General features: G+C 39.5%; 14 non-coding genes across 14 annotated transcripts; 7 read left to right on the forward strand and 7 right to left on the reverse strand.

The window, feature by feature from the left end:
- Window positions 1-1,104: 1,104 nt before the first annotated feature.
- On the reverse strand, window positions 1,105-1,223 carry LOC137409425 (5S ribosomal RNA). The gene has a single exon (XR_010980645.1). It is a non-coding gene; the product is annotated as a 5S ribosomal RNA (ribosomal RNA).
- A 134-nt stretch (window positions 1,224-1,357) lies between these two features.
- LOC137409186 (5S ribosomal RNA) lies at window positions 1,358-1,476 on the forward strand. Its single transcript, XR_010980424.1, has one exon. It is a non-coding gene; the product is annotated as a 5S ribosomal RNA (ribosomal RNA).
- A 2,149-nt stretch (window positions 1,477-3,625) lies between these two features.
- LOC137409427 (5S ribosomal RNA) lies at window positions 3,626-3,744 on the reverse strand. Its single transcript, XR_010980647.1, has one exon. It is a non-coding gene; the product is annotated as a 5S ribosomal RNA (ribosomal RNA).
- Window positions 3,745-3,878: 134 nt separating this feature from the next.
- On the forward strand, window positions 3,879-3,997 carry LOC137408966 (5S ribosomal RNA). Its single transcript, XR_010980215.1, has one exon. It is a non-coding gene; the product is annotated as a 5S ribosomal RNA (ribosomal RNA).
- Window positions 3,998-6,132: 2,135 nt separating this feature from the next.
- On the reverse strand, window positions 6,133-6,251 carry LOC137409428 (5S ribosomal RNA). The gene has a single exon (XR_010980648.1). It is a non-coding gene; the product is annotated as a 5S ribosomal RNA (ribosomal RNA).
- A 134-nt stretch (window positions 6,252-6,385) lies between these two features.
- On the forward strand, window positions 6,386-6,504 carry LOC137408967 (5S ribosomal RNA). Its single transcript, XR_010980216.1, has one exon. It is a non-coding gene; the product is annotated as a 5S ribosomal RNA (ribosomal RNA).
- Window positions 6,505-8,709: 2,205 nt separating this feature from the next.
- On the reverse strand, window positions 8,710-8,828 carry LOC137409429 (5S ribosomal RNA). The gene has a single exon (XR_010980649.1). It is a non-coding gene; the product is annotated as a 5S ribosomal RNA (ribosomal RNA).
- Window positions 8,829-8,962: 134 nt separating this feature from the next.
- LOC137408968 (5S ribosomal RNA) lies at window positions 8,963-9,081 on the forward strand. Its single transcript, XR_010980217.1, has one exon. It is a non-coding gene; the product is annotated as a 5S ribosomal RNA (ribosomal RNA).
- Window positions 9,082-11,230: 2,149 nt separating this feature from the next.
- Window positions 11,231-11,349, reverse strand: LOC137409430 (5S ribosomal RNA). Its single transcript, XR_010980650.1, has one exon. It is a non-coding gene; the product is annotated as a 5S ribosomal RNA (ribosomal RNA).
- A 134-nt stretch (window positions 11,350-11,483) lies between these two features.
- On the forward strand, window positions 11,484-11,602 carry LOC137408970 (5S ribosomal RNA). The gene has a single exon (XR_010980219.1). It is a non-coding gene; the product is annotated as a 5S ribosomal RNA (ribosomal RNA).
- Window positions 11,603-13,745: 2,143 nt separating this feature from the next.
- LOC137409431 (5S ribosomal RNA) lies at window positions 13,746-13,864 on the reverse strand. The gene has a single exon (XR_010980651.1). It is a non-coding gene; the product is annotated as a 5S ribosomal RNA (ribosomal RNA).
- A 134-nt stretch (window positions 13,865-13,998) lies between these two features.
- LOC137408971 (5S ribosomal RNA) lies at window positions 13,999-14,117 on the forward strand. The gene has a single exon (XR_010980220.1). It is a non-coding gene; the product is annotated as a 5S ribosomal RNA (ribosomal RNA).
- A 2,155-nt stretch (window positions 14,118-16,272) lies between these two features.
- Window positions 16,273-16,391, reverse strand: LOC137409432 (5S ribosomal RNA). Its single transcript, XR_010980652.1, has one exon. It is a non-coding gene; the product is annotated as a 5S ribosomal RNA (ribosomal RNA).
- Window positions 16,392-16,525: 134 nt separating this feature from the next.
- LOC137408972 (5S ribosomal RNA) lies at window positions 16,526-16,644 on the forward strand. Its single transcript, XR_010980221.1, has one exon. It is a non-coding gene; the product is annotated as a 5S ribosomal RNA (ribosomal RNA).
- The last annotated feature ends 429 nt before the right edge of the window (window positions 16,645-17,073 follow it).

A 17,073-nucleotide genomic window follows, 5' to 3' on the forward strand; every position in this document is an offset into this window, starting at 1 on the left:
TGGTTGTTCGCGCTCGATAATATTCGACTCGTTCACTCATTGGCTAAACGCATAGCGTTCAAGATCTCGCCGATTCGTACGAAGGTTGCAGGCTCGTTACCGCCGCTTCACGCGCTTTAGATTATTTCGTCAGCATTTTGAAAACTACGGTAAATATTTTCCTTTTAAATAATTATAATCGCGTGGAAATGACCTTACGCGAAAGTAGGCTTTTCGCTAGAGATAATTCCGCAAAGATAAAAACTGATGGAGCAACCTTAGCTACGCGCTGGCCCGCGCTCATCACCGAACTTAGTTGCCGTCGTAACGTAGATTCCACGTTCCGGTTTGTAATTCGTTTCGAAACTTTTTGACACAATTTACCTTTTAGACTTTTACGCATCCGCGAGTACGGTTTTGTTTCATCACGATCGAAGACGATCGCTCGAGTTTACATTACGAGAATGCGTATTTTGCGGCGAAAGGCCGAGTCGAGTTTCGTTTAGTTATTTATTTTAGCTTTTAGGTAAACTCGTAACGCCGACATACGAGTTGCGCAATTAAAAGGAAATCTTAACGCGAGTTTCTTGAGCTATTACGCCGCGCAAAATGAAAACGAATCGAAATTATATCCTCTTTAAAATACACGGGTAGCAGCGGCGCATGGCTGGTGAAGATGAGGAGATTGAAGCTAGCCGGATAGCATCAAGTACTAATAATATTCATATTATCCAGTTTCGGCTAAAACCTTTGAATGGAAATGATTTTTTATTTTATATCAAAAGATAGAGCGAATTAAAAGACTTTTAAATGGAAATGATTTTTTATTTTATATCAAAAGATAGAGCGAATTAAAAGACTTTTAAATGGAAATGATTTTTTGTTTTAAATCAAGAGATAGAGCGAATTAAAAGACTTTCAAGCGGAAATGATTTTTTATTTTACATCAAGAGATAGAGCGAATTAAAAGACTTTCAAGCGGAAATGATTTTTTATTTTACATCAAGAGATAGAGCGAATTAAAAGACTTTCAAGCGGAAATGATTTTTTATTCTATATCAAGAGATAGAGTGAATTAAAGAAGCTTGAAAATTCTAAATTAGTATAATTTTGATAAAAACTAAAGGTCTACAGCACCCGGTATTCCCAGGCGGTCACCCATCCAAGTACTAACCGGGCTCGACGTTGCTTAGCTTCAGTGATCGGACGAGAACTGGCGTTTTCAACGTGATATGGCCGTAGACATTTAGTAAGCTTCAACAGACGCTAATGAGAAACGTGGCAATAATCAGCGAACGCCCATTGGACAATATAGTCACGGCTTGGTGAGCATTATTATAACTCTGCGTTAATAGCGTGTCTCGAAGAGCGCATCAGTGTCTACGGCCATATCACGTTGAAAACGCCAGTTCTCGTCCGATCACTGAAGCTAAGCAACGTCGAGCCCGGTTAGTACTTGGATGGGTGACCGCCTGGGAATACCGGGTTCTGTAGACTTTTTATTTATTTTTACATCTTGCTATCTTCATCGCGATCTTCGCGCTATCTTCATCTACATGTACATGTACATGTTCATGTACATGAACATGTACTACGTATGCGTTATATATATATACATATACTATGTACTATGTACTATGTACTACGTACGTGTAGTGTGTAACAGTATATATAACTTTGCTGCTGCATTTCCGCGTCAAAACCCTTCTGGCAAGCGTGATCAATTAAAGCGCGACACTTTTTGTAGTCGAAGGATGTACTCTACTCGTGTATAACGAAAACTGTTGCAGCGTCCGATCTCAACATAAAAATAACATATTCTCACTTTTAATCCGAAGAAATCTCTTTTAAAGGAAGTTTGTTACTTTTTCTCGACATAAAGTGACGCGCTATCGTAGATCTTATTAGTTTACCGGCTATCTAATGTCTACGCGTGTAAAGACAGGTGAGTAGTAAGCGCCGTTCTTTGGCTTGTTCTTCTCATCTACGAGTTCGAAAGAAAACAGCCCTACATAGAAAGCTTTTACTTACGCGAACAGGTGTGTTAAAAAGATGTTCACGTCGAACCAAATAAAGCGATGCTTTAGAAATGGTGTAATAGCCTCCAAACGAGTACGCTCGCGTTCGACCGCCGCGCGAGTAGCTTCAACTCCTAACGAAACAATCGTAGTACGTCTACTATATACACGTGTAAATTAGGATTCGTTTGCTCTCTCAACATCTGAAAGAGCGGTTAATCGCGCTGCAACGAAACATTCATGCGTACCATGTAAACTAGGATTCGTTCGCTCTCTCAATATTTGAAAGAGCGGTCAATCGCGCTGCCGGTTATTCGTCCAGCTCGCTCATTAGCTATGAAAAGCTATCGAGTTACTTCGAACGCATAGCTTAAAACTTTGCCATTGCGTAACGAATATTCCCGGCTCAAACGAATCGTTGATATTGTGCAAATTAGGAGTCGTGTGTACTCTCATACTTCGACGGCGTAGTTGTTCGCGCTCGATAATATTCGACTCGTTCACTCATTGGCTAAACGCATAGCGTTCAAGATCTCGCCGATTCGTACGAAGGTTGCAGGCTCGTTACCGCCGCTTCACGCGCTTTAGATTATTTCGTCAGCATTTTGAAAACTACGGTAAATATTTTCCTTTTAAATAATTATAATCGCGTGGAAATGACCTTACGCGAAAGTAGGCTTTTCGCTAGAGATAATTCCGCAAAGATAAAAACTGATGGAGCAACCTTAGCTACGCGCTGGCCCGCGCTCATCACCGAACTTAGTTGCCGTCGTAACGTAGATTCCACGTTCCGGTTTGTAATTCGTTTCGAAACTTTTTGACACAATTTACCTTTTAGACTTTTACGCATCCGCGAGTACGGTTTTGTTTCATCACGACCGAAGACGATCGCTCGAGTTTACATTACGAGAATGCGTATTTTGCGGCGAAAGGCCGAGTCGAGTTTCGTTTAGTTATTTATTTTAGCTTTTAGGTAAACTCGTAACGCCGACATACGAGTTGCGCAATTAAAAGGAAATCTTAACGCGAGTTTCTTGAGCTATTACGCCGCGCAAAATGAAAACGAATCGAAATTATATCCTCTTTAAAATACACGGGTAGCAGCGGCGCATGGCTGGTGAAGATGAGGAGATTGAAGCTAGCCGGATAGCATCAAGTACTAATAATATTCATATTATCCAGTTTCGGCTAAAACCTTTGAATGGAAATGATTTTTTATTTTATATCAAAAGATAGAGCGAATTAAAAGACTTTTAAATGGAAATGATTTTTTATTTTATATCAAAAGATAGAGCGAATTAAAAGACTTTTAAATGGAAATGATTTTTTATTTTATATCAAAAGATAGAGCGAATTAAAAGACTTTTAAATGGAAATGATTTTTTGTTTTAAATCAAGAGATAGAGCGAATTAAAAGACTTTTAAATGGAAATGATTTTTTATTTTACATCAAGAGATAGAGCGAATTAAAAGACTTTCAAGCGGAAATGATTTTTTATTTTACATCAAGAGATAGAGCGAATTAAAAGACTTTCAAGCGGAAATGATTTTTTATTCTATATCAAGAGATAGAGTGAATTAAAGAAGCTTGAAAATTCTAAATTAGTATAATTTTGATAAAAACTAAAGGTCTACAGCACCCGGTATTCCCAGGCGGTCACCCATCCAAGTACTAACCGGGCTCGACGTTGCTTAGCTTCAGTGATCGGACGAGAACTGGCGTTTTCAACGTGATATGGCCGTAGACATTTAGTAAGCTTCAACAGACGCTAATGAGAAACGTGGCAATAATCAGCGAACGCCCATTGGACAATATAGTCACGGCTTGGTGAGCATTATTATAACTCTGCGTTAATAGCGTGTCTCGAAGAGCGCATCAGTGTCTACGGCCATATCACGTTGAAAACGCCAGTTCTCGTCCGATCACTGAAGCTAAGCAACGTCGAGCCCGGTTAGTACTTGGATGGGTGACCGCCTGGGAATACCGGGTGCTGTAGACTTTTTATTTATTTTTACATCTTGCTATCTTCATCGCGATCTTCGCGCTATCTTCATCTACATGTACATGTACATGTTCATGTACATGAACATGTACTACGTATGCGTTATATATATATACATATACTATGTACTACGTACGTGTAGTGTGTAACAGTATATATAACTTTGCTGCTGCATTTCCGCGTCAAAACCCTTCTGGCAAGCGTGATCAATTAAAGCGCGACACTTTTTGTAGTCGAAGGATGTACTCTACTCGTGTATAACGAAAACTGTTGCAGCGTCCGATCTCAACATAAAAATAACATATTCTCACTTTTAATCCGAAGAAATCTCTTTTAAAGGAAGTTTGTTACTTTTTCTCGACATAAAGTGACGCGCTATCGTAGATCTTATTAGTTTACCGGCTATCTAATGTCTACGCGTGTAAAGACAGGTGAGTAGTAAGCGCCGTTCTTTGGCTTGTTCTTCTCATCTACGAGTTCGAAAGAAAACAGCCCTACATAGAAAGCTTTTACTTACGCGAACAGGTGTGTTAAAAAGATGTTCACGTCGAACCAAATAAAGCGATGCTTTAGAAATGGTGTAATAGCCTCCAAACGAGTACGCTCGCGTTCGACCGCCGCGCGAGTAGCTTCAACTCCTAACGAAACAATCGTAGTACGTCTACTATATACACGTGTAAATTAGGATTCGTTTGCTCTCTCAACATCTGAAAGAGCGGTTAATCGCGCTGCAACGAAACATTCATGCGTACCATGTAAACTAGGATTCGTTCGCTCTCTCAATATTTGAAAGAGCGGTCAATCGCGCTGCCGGTTATTCGTCCAGCTCGCTCATTAGCTATGAAAAGCTATCGAGTTACTTCGAACGCATAGCTTAAAACTTTGCCATTGCGTAACGAATATTCCCGGCTCAAACGAATCGTTGATATTGTGCAAATTAGGAGTCGTGTGTACTCTCATACTTCGACGGCGTGGTTGTTCGCGCTCGATAATATTCGACTCGTTCACTCATTGGCTAAACGCATAGCGTTCAAGATCTCGCCGATTCGTACGAAGGTTGCAGGCTCGTTACCGCCGCTTCACGCGCTTTAGATTATTTCGTCAGCATTTTGAAAACTACGGTAAATATTTTCCTTTTAAATAATTATAATCGCGTGGAAATGACCTTACGCGAAAGTAGGCTTTTCGCTAGAGATAATTCCGCAAAGATAAAAACTGATGGAGCAACCTTAGCTACGCGCTGGCCCGCGCTCATCACCGAACTTAGTTGCCGTCGTAACGTAGATTCCACGTTCCGGTTTGTAATTCGTTTCGAAACTTTTTGACACAATTTACCTTTTAGACTTTTACGCATCCGCGAGTACGGTTTTGTTTCATCACGATCGAAGACGATCGCTCGAGTTTACATTACGAGAATGCGTATTTTGCGGCGAAAGGCCGAGTCGAGTTTCGTTTAGTTATTTATTTTAGCTTTTAGGTAAACTCGTAACGCCGACATACGAGTTGCGCAATTAAAAGGAAATCTTAACGCGAGTTTCTTGAGCTATTACGCCGCGCGAAATGAAAACGAATCGAAATTATATCCTCTTTAAAATACACGGGTAGCAGCGGCGCATGGCTGGTGAAGATGAGGAGATTGAAGCTAGCCGGATAGCATCAAGTACTAATAATATTCATATTATCCAGTTTCGGCTAAAACCTTTGAATGGAAATGATTTTTTATTTTATATCAAAAGATAGAGCGAATTAAAAGACTTTTAAATGGAAATGATTTTTTATTTTATATCAAAAGATAGAGCGAATTAAAAGACTTTTAAATGGAAATGATTTTTTATTTTATATCAAGAGATAGAGCGAATTAAGAGACTTTTAAATGGAAATGATTTTTTGTTTTAAATCAAGAGATAGAGCGAATTAAAAGACTTTTAAATGGAAATGATTTTTTATTTTACATCAAGAGATAGAGCGAATTAAAAGACTTTCAAGCGGAAATGATTTTTTATTTTACATCAAGAGATAGAGCGAATTAAAAGACTTTCAAGCGGAAATGATTTTTTATTCTATATCAAGAGATAGAGTGAATTAAAGAAGCTTGAAAATTCTAAATTAGTATAATTTTGATAAAAACTAAAGGTCTACAGCACCCGGTATTCCCAGGCGGTCACCCATCCAAGTACTAACCGGGCTCGACGTTGCTTAGCTTCAGTGATCGGACGAGAACTGGCGTTTTCAACGTGATATGGCCGTAGACATTTAGTAAGCTTCAACAGACGCTAATGAGAAACGTGGCAATAATCAGCGAACGCCCATTGGACAATATAGTCACGGCTTGGTGAGCATTATTATAACTCTGCGTTAATAGCGTGTCTCGAAGAGCGCATCAGTGTCTACGGCCATATCACGTTGAAAACGCCAGTTCTCGTCCGATCACTGAAGCTAAGCAACGTCGAGCCCGGTTAGTACTTGGATGGGTGACCGCCTGGGAATACCGGGTGCTGTAGACTTTTTATTTATTTTTACATCTTGCTATCTTCATCGCGATCTTCGCGCTATCTTCATCTACATGTACATGTACATGTTCATGTACATGAACATGTACTACGTATGCGTTATATATATATACATATACTATGTACTATGTACTATGTACTACGTACGTGTAGTGTGTAACAGTATATATAACTTTGCTGCTGCATTTCCGCGTCAAAACCCTTCTGGCAAGCGTGATCAATTAAAGCGCGACACTTTTTGTAGTCGAAGGATGTACTCTACTCGTGTATAACGAAAACTGTTGCAGCGTCCGATCTCAACATAAAAATAACATATTCTCACTTTTAATCCGAAGAAATCTCTTTTAAAGGAAGTTTGTTACTTTTTCTCGACATAAAGTGACGCGCTATCGTAGATCTTATTAGTTTACCGGCTATCTAATGTCTACGCGTGTAAAGACAGGTGAGTAGTAAGCGCCGTTCTTTGGCTTGTTCTTCTCATCTACGAGTTCGAAAGAAAACAGCCCTACATAGAAAGCTTTTACTTACGCGAACAGGTGTGTTAAAAAGATGTTCACGTCGAACCAAATAAAGCGATGCTTTAGAAATGGTGTAATAGCCTCCAAACGAGTACGCTCGCGTTCGACCGCCGCGCGAGTAGCTTCAACTCCTAACGAAACAATCGTAGTACGTCTACTATATACACGTGTAAATTAGGATTCGTTTGCTCTCTCAACATCTGAAAGAGCGGTTAATCGCGCTGCAACGAAACATTCATGCGTACCATGTAAACTAGGATTCGTTCGCTCTCTCAATATTTGAAAGAGCGGTCAATCGCGCTGCCGGTTATTCGTCCAGCTCGCTCATTAGCTATGAAAAGCTATCGAGTTACTTCGAACGCATAGCTTAAAACTTTGCCATTGCGTAACGAATATTCCCGGCTCAAACGAATCGTTGATATTGTGCAAATTAGGAGTCGTGTGTACTCTCATACTTCGACGGCGTAGTTGTTCGCGCTCGATAATATTCGACTCGTTCACTCATTGGCTAAACGCATAGCGTTCAAGATCTCGCCGATTCGTACGAAGGTTGCAGGCTCGTTACCGCCGCTTCACGCGCTTTAGATTATTTCGTCAGCATTTTGAAAACTACGGTAAATATTTTCCTTTTAAATAATTATAATCGCGTGGAAATGACCTTACGCGAAAGTAGGCTTTTCGCTAGAGATAATTCCGCAAAGATAAAAACTGATGGAGCAACCTTAGCTACGCGCTGGCCCGCGCTCATCACCGAACTTAGTTGCCGTCGTAACGTAGATTCCACGTTCCGGTTTGTAATTCGTTTCGAAACTTTTTGACACAATTTACCTTTTAGACTTTTACGCATCCGCGAGTACGGTTTTGTTTCATCACGACCGAAGACGATCGCTCGAGTTTACATTACGAGAATGCGTATTTTGCGGCGAAAGGCCGAGTCGAGTTTCGTTTAGTTATTTATTTTAGCTTTTAGGTAAACTCGTAACGCCGACATACGAGTTGCGCAATTAAAAGGAAATCTTAACGCGAGTTTCTTGAGCTATTACGCCGCGCAAAATGAAAACGAATCGAAATTATATCCTCTTTAAAATACACGGGTAGCAGCGGCGCATGGCTGGTGAAGATGAGGAGATTGAAGCTAGCCGGATAGCATCAAGTACTAATAATATTCATATTATCCAGTTTCGGCTAAAACCTTTGAATGGAAATGATTTTTTATTTTATATCAAAAGATAGAGCGAATTAAAAGACTTTTAAATGGAAATGATTTTTTATTTTATATCAAAAGATAGAGCGAATTAAAAGACTTTTAAATGGAAATGATTTTTTATTTTATATCAAAAGATAGAGCGAATTAAAAGACTTTTAAATGGAAATGATTTTTTATTTTATATCAAGAGATAGAGCGAATTAAGAGACTTTTAAATGGAAATGATTTTTTGTTTTAAATCAAGAGATAGAGCGAATTAAAAGACTTTTAAATGGAAATGATTTTTTATTTTACATCAAGAGATAGAGCGAATTAAAAGACTTTCAAGCGGAAATGATTTTTTATTTTACATCAAGAGATAGAGCGAATTAAAAGACTTTCAAGCGGAAATGATTTTTTATTCTATATCAAGAGATAGAGTGAATTAAAGAAGCTTGAAAATTCTAAATTAGTATAATTTTGATAAAAACTAAAGGTCTACAGCACCCGGTATTCCCAGGCGGTCACCCATCCAAGTACTAACCGGGCTCGACGTTGCTTAGCTTCAGTGATCGGACGAGAACTGGCGTTTTCAACGTGATATGGCCGTAGACATTTAGTAAGCTTCAACAGACGCTAATGAGAAACGTGGCAATAATCAGCGAACGCCCATTGGACAATATAGTCACGGCTTGGTGAGCATTATTATAACTCTGCGTTAATAGCGTGTCTCGAAGAGCGCATCAGTGTCTACGGCCATATCACGTTGAAAACGCCAGTTCTCGTCCGATCACTGAAGCTAAGCAACGTCGAGCCCGGTTAGTACTTGGATGGGTGACCGCCTGGGAATACCGGGTGCTGTAGACTTTTTATTTATTTTTACATCTTGCTATCTTCATCGCGATCTTCGCGCTATCTTCATCTACATGTACATGTACATGTTCATGTACATGAACATGTACTACGTATGCGTTATATATATATACATATACTATGTACTATGTACTATGTACTACGTACGTGTAGTGTGTAACAGTATATATAACTTTGCTGCTGCATTTCCGCGTCAAAACCCTTCTGGCAAGCGTGATCAATTAAAGCGCGACACTTTTTGTAGTCGAAGGATGTACTCTACTCGTGTATAACGAAAACTGTTGCAGCGTCCGATCTCAACATAAAAATAACATATTCTCACTTTTAATCCGAAGAAATCTCTTTTAAAGGAAGTTTGTTACTTTTTCTCGACATAAAGTGACGCGCTATCGTAGATCTTATTAGTTTACCGGCTATCTAATGTCTACGCGTGTAAAGACAGGTGAGTAGTAAGCGCCGTTCTTTGGCTTGTTCTTCTCATCTACGAGTTCGAAAGAAAACAGCCCTACATAGAAAGCTTTTACTTACGCGAACAGGTGTGTTAAAAAGATGTTCACGTCGAACCAAATAAAGCGATGCTTTAGAAATGGTGTAATAGCCTCCAAACGAGTACGCTCGCGTTCGACCGCCGCGCGAGTAGCTTCAACTCCTAACGAAACAATCGTAGTACGTCTACTATATACACGTGTAAATTAGGATTCGTTTGCTCTCTCAACATCTGAAAGAGCGGTTAATCGCGCTGCAACGAAACATTCATGCGTACCATGTAAACTAGGATTCGTTCGCTCTCTCAATATTTGAAAGAGCGGTCAATCGCGCTGCCGGTTATTCGTCCAGCTCGCTCATTAGCTATGAAAAGCTATCGAGTTACTTCGAACGCATAGCTTAAAACTTTGCCATTGCGTAACGAATATTCCCGGCTCAAACGAATCGTTGATATTGTGCAAATTAGGAGTCGTGTGTACTCTCATACTTCGACGGCGTAGTTGTTCGCGCTCGATAATATTCGACTCGTTCACTCATTGGCTAAACGCATAGCGTTCAAGATCTCGCCGATTCGTACGAAGGTTGCAGGCTCGTTACCGCCGCTTCACGCGCTTTAGATTATTTCGTCAGCATTTTGAAAACTACGGTAAATATTTTCCTTTTAAATAATTATAATCGCGTGGAAATGACCTTACGCGAAAGTAGGCTTTTCGCTAGAGATAATTCCGCAAAGATAAAAACTGATGGAGCAACCTTAGCTACGCGCTGGCCCGCGCTCATCACCGAACTTAGTTGCCGTCGTAACGTAGATTCCACGTTCCGGTTTGTAATTCGTTTCGAAACTTTTTGACACAATTTACCTTTTAGACTTTTACGCATCCGCGAGTACGGTTTTGTTTCATCACGACCGAAGACGATCGCTCGAGTTTACATTACGAGAATGCGTATTTTGCGGCGAAAGGCCGAGTCGAGTTTCGTTTAGTTATTTATTTTAGCTTTTAGGTAAACTCGTAACGCCGACATACGAGTTGCGCAATTAAAAGGAAATCTTAACGCGAGTTTCTTGAGCTATTACGCCGCGCAAAATGAAAACGAATCGAAATTATATCCTCTTTAAAATACACGGGTAGCAGCGGCGCATGGCTGGTGAAGATGAGGAGATTGAAGCTAGCCGGATAGCATCAAGTACTAATAATATTCATATTATCCAGTTTCGGCTAAAACCTTTGAATGGAAATGATTTTTTATTTTATATCAAAAGATAGAGCGAATTAAAAGACTTTTAAATGGAAATGATTTTTTATTTTATATCAAAAGATAGAGCGAATTAAAAGACTTTTAAATGGAAATGATTTTTTATTTTATATCAAAAGATAGAGCGAATTAAAAGACTTTTAAATGGAAATGATTTTTTGTTTTAAATCAAGAGATAGAGCGAATTAAAAGACTTTTAAATGGAAATGATTTTTTATTTTACATCAAGAGATAGAGCGAATTAAAAGACTTTCAAGCGGAAATGATTTTTTATTTTACATCAAGAGATAGAGCGAATTAAAAGACTTTCAAGCGGAAATGATTTTTTATTCTATATCAAGAGATAGAGTGAATTAAAGAAGCTTGAAAATTCTAAATTAGTATAATTTTGATAAAAACTAAAGGTCTACAGCACCCGGTATTCCCAGGCGGTCACCCATCCAAGTACTAACCGGGCTCGACGTTGCTTAGCTTCAGTGATCGGACGAGAACTGGCGTTTTCAACGTGATATGGCCGTAGACATTTAGTAAGCTTCAACAGACGCTAATGAGAAACGTGGCAATAATCAGCGAACGCCCATTGGACAATATAGTCACGGCTTGGTGAGCATTATTATAACTCTGCGTTAATAGCGTGTCTCGAAGAGCGCATCAGTGTCTACGGCCATATCACGTTGAAAACGCCAGTTCTCGTCCGATCACTGAAGCTAAGCAACGTCGAGCCCGGTTAGTACTTGGATGGGTGACCGCCTGGGAATACCGGGTGCTGTAGACTTTTTATTTATTTTTACATCTTGCTATCTTCATCGCGATCTTCGCGCTATCTTCATCTACATGTACATGTTCATGTACATGAACATGTACTACGTATGCGTTATATATATATACATATACTATGTACTATGTACTATGTACTACGTACGTGTAGTGTGTAACAGTATATATAACTTTGCTGCTGCATTTCCGCGTCAAAACCCTTCTGGCAAGCGTGATCAATTAAAGCGCGACACTTTTTGTAGTCGAAGGATGTACTCTACTCGTGTATAACGAAAACTGTTGCAGCGTCCGATCTCAACATAAAAATAACATATTCTCACTTTTAATCCGAAGAAATCTCTTTTAAAGGAAGTTTGTTACTTTTTCTCGACATAAAGTGACGCGCTATCGTAGATCTTATTAGTTTACCGGCTATCTAATGTCTACGCGTGTAAAGACAGGTGAGTAGTAAGCGCCGTTCTTTGGCTTGTTCTTCTCATCTACGAGTTCGAAAGAAAACAGCCCTACATAGAAAGCTTTTACTTACGCGAACAGGTGTGTTAAAAAGATGTTCACGTCGAACCAAATAAAGCGATGCTTTAGAAATGGTGTAATAGCCTCCAAACGAGTACGCTCGCGTTCGACCGCCGCGCGAGTAGCTTCAACTCCTAACGAAACAATCGTAGTACGTCTACTATATACACGTGTAAATTAGGATTCGTTTGCTCTCTCAACATCTGAAAGAGCGGTTAATCGCGCTGCAACGAAACATTCATGCGTACCATGTAAACTAGGATTCGTTCGCTCTCTCAATATTTGAAAGAGCGGTCAATCGCGCTGCCGGTTATTCGTCCAGCTCGCTCATTAGCTATGAAAAGCTATCGAGTTACTTCGAACGCATAGCTTAAAACTTTGCCATTGCGTAACGAATATTCCCGGCTCAAACGAATCGTTGATATTGTGCAAATTAGGAGTCGTGTGTACTCTCATACTTCGACGGCGTAGTTGTTCGCGCTCGATAATATTCGACTCGTTCACTCATTGGCTAAACGCATAGCGTTCAAGATCTCGCCGATTCGTACGAAGGTTGCAGGCTCGTTACCGCCGCTTCACGCGCTTTAGATTATTTCGTCAGCATTTTGAAAACTACGGTAAATATTTTCCTTTTAAATAATTATAATCGCGTGGAAATGACCTTACGCGAAAGTAGGCTTTTCGCTAGAGATAATTCCGCAAAGATAAAAACTGATGGAGCAACCTTAGCTACGCGCTGGCCCGCGCTCATCACCGAACTTAGTTGCCGTCGTAACGTAGATTCCACGTTCCGGTTTGTAATTCGTTTCGAAACTTTTTGACACAATTTACCTTTTAGACTTTTACGCATCCGCGAGTACGGTTTTGTTTCATCACGACCGAAGACGATCGCTCGAGTTTACATTACGAGAATGCGTATTTTGCGGCGAAAGGCCGAGTCGAGTTTCGTTTAGTTATTTATTTTAGCTTTTAGGTAAACTCGTAACGCCGACATACGAGTTGCGCAATTAAAAGGAAATCTTAACGCGAGTTTCTTGAGCTATTACGCCGCGCAAAATGAAAACGAATCGAAATTATATCCTCTTTAAAATACACGGGTAGCAGCGGCGCATGGCTGGTGAAGATGAGGAGATTGAAGCTAGCCGGATAGCATCAAGTACTAATAATATTCATATTATCCAGTTTCGGCTAAAACCTTTGAATGGAAATGATTTTTTATTTTATATCAAAAGATAGAGCGAATTAAAAGACTTTTAAATGGAAATGATTTTTTATTTTATATCAAAAGATAGAGCGAATTAAAAGACTTTTAAATGGAAATGATTTTTTATTTTATATCAAAAGATAGAGCGAATTAAAAGACTTTTAAATGGAAATGATTTTTTGTTTTAAATCAAGAGATAGAGCGAATTAAAAGACTTTTAAATGGAAATGATTTTTTATTTTACATCAAGAGATAGAGCGAGTTAAAAGACTTTCAAGCGGAAATGATTTTTTATTTTACATCAAGAGATAGAGCGAATTAAAAGACTTTCAAGCGGAAATGATTTTTTATTCTATATCAAGAGATAGAGTGAATTAAAGAAGCTTGAAAATTCTAAATTAGTATAATTTTGATAAAAACTAAAGGTCTACAGCACCCGGTATTCCCAGGCGGTCACCCATCCAAGTACTAACCGGGCTCGACGTTGCTTAGCTTCAGTGATCGGACGAGAACTGGCGTTTTCAACGTGATATGGCCGTAGACATTTAGTAAGCTTCAACAGACGCTAATGAGAAACGTGGCAATAATCAGCGAACGCCCATTGGACAATATAGTCACGGCTTGGTGAGCATTATTATAACTCTGCGTTAATAGCGTGTCTCGAAGAGCGCATCAGTGTCTACGGCCATATCACGTTGAAAACGCCAGTTCTCGTCCGATCACTGAAGCTAAGCAACGTCGAGCCCGGTTAGTACTTGGATGGGTGACCGCCTGGGAATACCGGGTGCTGTAGACTTTTTATTTATTTTTACATCTTGCTATCTTCATCGCGATCTTCGCGCTATCTTCATCTACATGTACATGTACATGTACATGTTCATGTACATGAACATGTACTACGTATGCGTTATATATATATACATATACTATGTACTATGTACTATGTACTACGTACGTGTAGTGTGTAACAGTATATATAACTTTGCTGCTGCATTTCCGCGTCAAAACCCTTCTGGCAAGCGTGATCAATTAAAGCGCGACACTTTTTGTAGTCGAAGGATGTACTCTACTCGTGTATAACGAAAACTGTTGCAGCGTCCGATCTCAACATAAAAATAATATATTCTCACTTTTAATCCGAAGAAATCTCTTTTAAAGGAAGTTTGTTACTTTTTCTCGACATAAAGTGACGCGCTATCGTAGATCTTATTAGTTTACCGGCTATCTAATGTCTACGCGTGTAAAGACAGGTGAGTAGTAAGCGCCGTTCTTTGGCTTGTTCTTCTCATCTACGAGTTCGAAAGAAAACAGCCCTACATAGAAAGCTTTTACTTACGCGAACAGGTGTGTTAAAAAGATGTTCACGTCGAACCAAATAAAGCGATGCTTTAGAAATGGTGTAATAGCCTCCAAACGAGTACGCTCGCGTTCGACCGCCGCGCGAGTAGCTTCAACTCCTAACGAAACAATCGTAGTACGTCTACTATATACACGTGTAAATTAGGATTCGTTTGCTCTCTCAACATCTGAAAGAGCGGTTAATCGCGCTGCAACGAAACATTCATGCGTACCATGTAAACTAGGATTCGTTCGCTCTCTCAATATTTGAAAGAGCGGTCAATCGCGCTGCCGGTTATTCGTCCAGCTCGCTCATTAGCTATGAAAAGCTATCGAGTTACTTCGAACGCATAGCTTAAAACTTTGCCATTGCGTAACGAATATTCCCGGCTCAAACGAATCGTTGATATTGTGCAAATTAGGAGTCGTGTGTACTCTCATACTTCGACGGCGTAGTTGTTCGCGCTCGATAATATTCGACTCGTTCACTCATTGGCTAAACGCATAGCGTTCAAGATCTCGCCGATTCGTACGAAGGTTGCAGGCTCGTTACCGCCGCTTCACGCGCTTTAGATTATTTCGTCAGCATTTTGAAAACTACGGTAAATATTTTCCTTTTAAATAATTATAATCGCGTGGAAATGACCTTACGCGAAAGTAGGCTTTTCGCTAGAGATAATTCCGCAAAGATAAAAACTGATGGAGCAACCTTAGCTACGCGCTGGCCCGCGCTCATCACCGAACTTAGTTGCCGTCGTAACGTAGATTCCACGTTCCGGTTTGTAATTCGTTTCGAAACTTTTTGACACAATTTACCTTTTAGACTTTTACGCATCCGCGAGTACGGTTTTGTTTCATCACGACCGAAGACGATCGCTCGAGTTTACATTACGAGAATGCGTATTTTGCGGCGAAAGGCCGAGTCGAGTTTCGTTTAGTTATTTATTTTAGCTTTTAGGTAAACTCGTAACGCCGACATACGAGTTGCGCAATTAAAAGGAAATCTTAACGCGAGTTTCTTGAGCTATTACGCCGCGCAAAATGAAAACGAATCGAAATTATATCCTCTTTAAAATACACGGGTAGCAGCGGCGCATGGCTGGTGAAGATGAGGAGATTGAAGCTAGCCGGATAGCATCAAGTACTAATAATATTCATATTATCCAGTTTCGGCTAAAACCTTTGAATGGAAATGATTTTTTATTTTATATCAAAAGATAGAGCGAATTAAAAGACTTTTAAATGGAAATGATTTTTTATTTTATATCAAAAGATAGAGCGAATTAAAAGACTTTTAAATGGAAATGATTTTTTATTTTATATCAAAAGATAGAGCGAATTAAAAGACTTTTAAATGGAAATGATTTTTTGTTTTAAATCAAGAGATAGAGCGAATTAAAAGACTTTTAAATGGAAATGATTTTTTATTTTACATCAAGAGATAGAGCGAATTAAAAGACTTTCAAGCGGAAATGATTTTTTATTTTACATCAAGAGATAGAGCGAATTAAAAGACTTTCAAGCGGAAATGATTTTTTATTCTATATCAAGAGATAGAGTGAATTAAAGAAGCTTGAAAATTCTAAATTAGTATAATTTTGATAAAAACTAAAGGTCTACAGCACCCGGTATTCCCAGGCGGTCACCCATCCAAGTACTAACCGGGCTCGACGTTGCTTAGCTTCAGTGATCGGACGAGAACTGGCGTTTTCAACGTGATATGGCCGTAGACATTTAGTAAGCTTCAACAGACGCTAATGAGAAACGTGGCAATAATCAGCGAACGCCCATTGGACAATATAGTCACGGCTTGGTGAGCATTATTATAACTCTGCGTTAATAGCGTGTCTCGAAGAGCGCATCAGTGTCTACGGCCATATCACGTTGAAAACGCCAGTTCTCGTCCGATCACTGAAGCTAAGCAACGTCGAGCCCGGTTAGTACTTGGATGGGTGACCGCCTGGGAATACCGGGTGCTGTAGACTTTTTATTTATTTTTACATCTTGCTATCTTCATCGCGATCTTCGCGCTATCTTCATCTACATGTACATGTTCATGTACATGAACATGTACTACGTATGCGTTATATATATATACATATACTATGTACTATGTACTATGTACTACGTACGTGTAGTGTGTAACAGTATATATAACTTTGCTGCTGCATTTCCGCGTCAAAACCCTTCTGGCAAGCGTGATCAATTAAAGCGCGACACTTTTTGTAGTCGAAGGATGTACTCTACTCGTGTATAACGAAAACTGTTGCAGCGTCCGATCTCAACATAAAAATAACATATTCTCACTTTTAATCCGAAGAAATCTCTTTTAAAGGAAGTTTGTTACTTTTTCTCGACATAAAGTGACGCGCTATCGTAGATCTTATTAGTTTACCGGCTATCTAATGTCTACG

The sequence above is a fragment of the Watersipora subatra genome, chromosome 11 (assembly GCF_963576615.1).
Source record: "Watersipora subatra chromosome 11, tzWatSuba1.1, whole genome shotgun sequence".
In the NCBI taxonomy this organism is placed as follows: Eukaryota; Metazoa; Bryozoa; class Gymnolaemata; order Cheilostomatida; family Watersiporidae; genus Watersipora; species Watersipora subatra.